Here is a 6,013-nt window from a genome sequence, read left to right on the forward strand (position 1 = left end):
TCGCACAGGGCAAAAATAACTACCCAGATTATCATTCAGTGTGGGAGTGGAAGTTGTTCTACACTGTGGTGGGAGACAATCGTGAAGCACACAAGCCTTTCCAGAAGAGTTGCTGAAGGACAGCTAATTCCAAAATAGCTTGTCTGACCTTGATGCTCTGAGTGGCCCATTACCTTGTGCTGCCTCTGTTGTGCCCTTGTTATTCCATCAAAATCAGAAACTGGCACAAAACCTGGTTTTATTTGAAGGGGGAATCTCAATTGGACATTGGCCTTTAAAACAACCTTAGCTTTCAGGAACGCTTGGTGGTGGGAAATTTTTTAAAACTACCAGAACCACTTGGATCAAAACTCTGGTAAAAGCCTAGATCTTTTCATAAATTGTCAATGTGCAGAGAATCAGGTGTAAAAAGGAAATTGGTTAAGAGATGAGTTGGCATTTCAGGCTGCAGCCAGCTCCCATGTCTCTGTCAGAGCTGTATATGAGGATGTCCACAAGTTATTTCTTCCAAGAAGTCATGGCGATGAAAAGGTGCAGGAAAAAGGCCGGGGTGGGGGTGTGGGGGGGGGAGTGTTGCAGAGTTTATTGGAAACTAAATACATTGAGGATCTTAGAAAAGGTACAGCCAATTAGGTGAGCTCAAGTTTAATTCTGCTGGTTGCTAAGGGGAAGTCATTGTGCAACTGTTTTGCAAGAGCATTGAAACTGGTTGAACAAGATACGCAGCATGTGGAAGTGAAACTAAAGAGATTAAAGAACAGTTTGGGTTGTTGTTGGGTCTTCTTTAATTACCTTTTTAAGACGCTCCACTTTTCTTTAAACTTTAAATAACAGCATGAAGAAGGCCTTGTCTCTTAGAGGAAGCAAATAATCCTCCGTCATGCGTAAGCACACTTATGAGAACAAGCCAGGTATAAATTTTCAGGAGACAAACCAAGCTGCATGGAAAAGACAGCATATGGGAGATGAGAGACGGAGAACAGGTTCTGTAACAAGGGCCCCTGTTCAAAGCAAGTCAAGAGAGGTCTCAGCAGCTAACTCACCAGGTACGTGTTGTACATCAACAAAGCCTTCTCTGTTGAATGAGAGGCTCCTTCATCTTTCCCTCTAACCTCCATTCCTTCCTCACCACAGCAGAGGCGTTTGCTTTTCAGAGAAGGAAAATCTGAGAACACACTCTATGTGTTCTTCTACACTTTTACACACATCTATGGATCCAGAAAACCACAGAAACTACTAGAGCCCAGCAGGCCAGACCCTTCACTACAGCATACGTGCATGGGTTGTACGAAAACCCTGTATGAAGTTGGTATCTCTGCTTAGGAGCTGAATAGTTCTTCCTGCTGATACAAACCCTGAGCTCTGAGTCCATGCTTCAGGAGCTTTTCTCCAACATGGGGGTCTGCAAGTGGTGAAATAAAAGCCACAGTAACAGATTCTTCAGAACTTTCCACTAATTCAGCCCATTCCTGTGCATATAGCTGATAAGCAAGGACCTGCTGCCTGCGAATACCCAAGCCATGATCAGTTAGTCTTAAGCAGGGTGACCAAGATCACTTGGGTCATAACTACTAACCAGTTAACAACCAGGAGAAGCTATCACCCACAGTTTCATTGAACTGGGCAGAGTAATAGCTGAGACACATAGGTCCTTCAATCCTCCCCTCAGATGTGGTGACTACTCCTATCAAGTTTTAGGCCTAAACTGTGAAAGAAATTATCATTGCACACTTTTTTCTCCTCATTTCAGTACATCTGCACCTTCTTTTGCATTTCCCCTACCTCCCCCAAAGCAGCAGGAATATATATTTTGGCAAAACGCAAACACCCTTATTCAAAAAACTCTTCCTCATTCTTCATTTTACATCTCAAAAAGCTGGTCTGAACTCCTTTTCTACTTAGATTGTCCTCAGCATCTTATGTAGTTAGCTGAGTGACCTCAAAAAGTGGTGAGAGGAGGAATTCACATGCACTGCAAGCATTCAGCATAGGAGCCATCACAAGCGAAGTCATCTTCTCTTTCTTCCTCTGCACTTCTTGATTTCTGTCCAGCCTAGGCATCCTCGTCTCTTCTGTTTAAGAAGCATTCAACAGCCTACTTGGCTGTTCTCAGAAACCTTCCTGTAGAAATTCTAAAGAAAATAAAAAGTGTTGGCCAGAAATGATACAATTTTTGTGGGCCAAAATCTTGAGAACCAAAGCAAATGATTATCTGAGATGATCTGTTCATGTTTGGTTCCCCAGCAATCAGTCAAGAAAGACCCAACAAATAATTAGAATCATAGAATTGTTAGGGTTGGAAGGGACCTTAAAGATCACCCAGTTCCAACCCCCCTGCCGTGGGCAGGGACGTCGCCCACTAGACCAGGTTGCTCAGAGCCCCATCCAGCCTGGCCTTAAAAAATTCCAGGGATGGGGCATCTACAGCCTCTCTGGGAAACCTGTTCCAGTGTCTCACCACCCTCATGGTGAAGAACTTGTTCCTAACATCCAGTCTGAATCGACCCATCTCTAGTTTTAATCCATGCCCTCTAGTCCTACCATTACCCAACATCCTAAAAAGTCCCTCACCAGCTTTCTTGTAGGCCCCCTTAACATACTGGTAGGCCACTATAAGGTCTCCTTGGAGCCTTCTTTTCTCCAGACTGAACAACCCCAACTCTCTCAGTCTGTCCTCATAGGAGAGGTGCTCCAGCCCTCTGATCATCCTAGTGGCCCTTCTCTGGACACGCTCCAGCACATCTAATTCTTAGAAATACTGTTGCTCTGTTCTCAAGATGATTCACTGTCTGTTAGCACAGAAGTGACTTACTACAGTCCTTTAATCTGAAAAATGTTATCTCCTGCTTTCCTCCTAAATAAAAAACAAAGGTCATGCAATAACGCTGATCATATCAGGTGCCTTGACAATAAACTCTGCAGTGAGCTGGGCTCCAGCTGATTCTGATATCGTGTCTTTGATGAGCAGCTGTTTTCAGTAATCCACGCCTAGCCATCAAAATAATTTTCAGAGATTATGCGGGAAACGAGGTTATTACTTACCAAGCAACTACAAAAGGCATGGACGTTGTATCGAGTTGTTTGGTGTTTATCAACTAGAACTTCCTAAAGGCCCTTTACAGCATTAGGGGCAACGATCTCAAAAGGGAATTACAGATAGACAGAAAAGCCCAAGTAAATGGCAACTCCAGGGTTAGTCGTGGAATCCAGTGGTGCCAGGGCTGCCCTGAGGGGATCACCTCAGCCCCTCCACATGCCCCAAGGCAGGGTTCATGAAAAACAAGAGCAGGACAGAGATCTTGGAAAACCTGGAAGCTGCCAGGCAAGGTAGTTACAATTGGTAAGAATACCTTATCACCATTTCAGAACCTAGCGGGGGTTGAATACAACAACCCTGAAGAGGTAGTTACCAGACAAATTATTGAAATTTCCAGTTGTATTTGGAAGATACTTTTCACTCATCAATGTAAGTGTTCCACAGATGTTTCTCAAATCCAAACCGTGCACAATAGCTTAATTATAATGTCACAATAAAATATCGTTCAAATGTTATCTACTGCTGAGAGATACATACGCACACATGTTTTAAATCTCTGGATGTGAAGACAAAATAGCTGAAAGCAATGGGATAGAACCAGATATATTTCAGAAGACTATTTTGAGAGAGGTACTCAGAGGTCTTAGGAGCAGTGGCCATAGGAACCCGTGGGAGCTGCTGATTTTATTCATTGCTAGTTAAGTTGACATGACAGGAATAAAACTGTTTTTAAAGGAGAGGAAAAGAATTTTCAAATCAGGATCTGAAAAACTTTCAAAAGACCAAAAGGACAATCTGATCTGTTTTTCTATTGCTGGAATACTTCCCTTATTCACGCTTCTAAATCTCAGTGCAACCAGCCACCTCCTCACCCCTGCCATTTGAGAAGACCCTGCAGCAGGATGTGCGGGGGCTCAGCGCTGCTCGGGGCACCCAAACCAAGCCTTAGGGGAGGAAATACCCCCGGGACGTCAGAAATGAGATCCAAGCCAGAAATGAGATCCAAGCCAATCCCCTCTGCACAGCGACGGGCCCAGGCAAGCTCTTCAGCTCACTTGCCTGTGTTCGACACTTACGTGGAGAAGGTGAGTCAGATCACATACGTTTGGGCTGGAACCAGCATACAGCGTTTTTTTCTTCCCACATTTCAAGTCTGTTATCTTTTGTCCTCTTATCTCTATAGGAACTCTGTTTCAGAATCTTATCTCTTGTCCTGATATTTACAGGGAGCCTTTCCTCAATTATCACAACTGTGCATTTGACAGAATATTTCCATCTGGGTCACAAACTTATTTATACTGGGTAGCGTCTGCCTGGCCGCTAATCACTTTGTGCTACGGTGCCATACGAAAGCTTAACCGAGACTCTTCCCATCCTAGACAGCTTTCAACCCAAAGAACAAATCCTAAAGATAGCACAGGCTTAGTTACAGTCCTGAGACTCAGGAACTCGGAAATCTGCTTTACTCCCAGAGCTATATTTAAGCACCTGTACACACAGTGAGTGCAACTATATACCAGGTGCAGGTAGGTTGTACTCACCCGTTTTATCACTGAAGGAGTGATGATAATGCAGAAGTACACACACTCTCCATGACTTAGACCCTGGCCTGGTCAGTGCTTCCACACATCTGCTTGCTCCCGTACGCCCTGAATACACCGTTATTCAGAAAAACCAGCAGCATTCTGGCTAGAATTAGAATTTAGCGCTGGCCTAAAAGAAGGCTTTGATGCAAAAAACTCACTGGGGACAGAGGGAAGGCAAAAAGAGGCACTTCCATCTCAGGACACTGCATTATTGTGCACCCCTTTATTTAGCACACGGGGCTGCTCCTTAGTCCTAAGGTTACCTGCAACATCTCAGCTCCTCACATCGCCCTTGGAGACTTTATGAGCAGCAGGTGCCAAGAACCAGGTACTCTGCTTGAGTTCCCATACCAACAGCTAGGATCCATCAGAGAACTCAATGCCCTTTCCCTTGAGAAAGCTCCAAGTATTTCACCACAGTTATTACACAGCATGCTGCCTCAAGGTTGCTCATCAGCCCTTTTCTTCTCGAAGACCTGTTCGCCCATGGTTATTAACTTCAGCTTTTTTCCTTTGAGAATAACAAGAAAATATTTTGCTTCTTATACCAACTTCAGGAAGACTAGCAAGGTGTTACCTGGTGCAGAGCATGAAGCACTGCCATACTTTGGGGTACGGAGCGCAAGGTGGGGGAGCATCAAAAAGCAGAATTTCCAGTATTTCATTTCTGCCTGGTGGTACCAATAAAGGTTCCTTTGTGAGGGGTGGACATGGTTTTGGCCTCTTATTCTGTCTGGAGATAAACACGGTCTGACTCTCACAGCACAGTTGAGAGAATAAACTAGTCTAGTACCATCTATTGTATAAATGTATTGAGTGTGCATTTTTTCCATGTCTGCACATTCAGGCTTACATATAGAATTCAGTCCTCACAGTTTCGACACAGAGATGCTATGCAATCACTGCAATCTAGCACAGGAGACTTCTGTGCAAGACTGAGCAGATTTATCTCATCAGAATTCATCCTACAGACATTTGCTACTGCTAGCTACAAAACTTTCCAGTACTAAACTAGAGGATGAAATCTGGACTCTTACCTGCAGTTCTTCAGGTCTTGAAATATAATTTCAAAGGAGGAAAAAATAAGACTAGGCAAACACCTTTTCTGCTCTAACACAGTATGATTTACTAATGGCATTTGGATATAATCTCTAATAAACATTCTTCAGTACACTGGCACCGCCATCAACTTTTAGCGAGCTCGTATTAGGGCTTGTCTCAATGTAGGCAGAAGCAAGGAACACCAAATTCTTGCGGACGGGGTGGGGAGTCCATATTAGCTACCATTTCACTGCTTTTTATGTCTTTGCATGACCCTCTCACCGGCAGGACTACTATAGGTAGAAAGTGGGATTCGTAACGAGTAAAAACAGAATCAGACACATGACAA

The sequence above is a fragment of the Chroicocephalus ridibundus genome, chromosome 7 (genome assembly GCF_963924245.1).
Source record: "Chroicocephalus ridibundus chromosome 7, bChrRid1.1, whole genome shotgun sequence".
NCBI classification, from domain to species: Eukaryota; Metazoa; Chordata; class Aves; order Charadriiformes; family Laridae; genus Chroicocephalus; species Chroicocephalus ridibundus.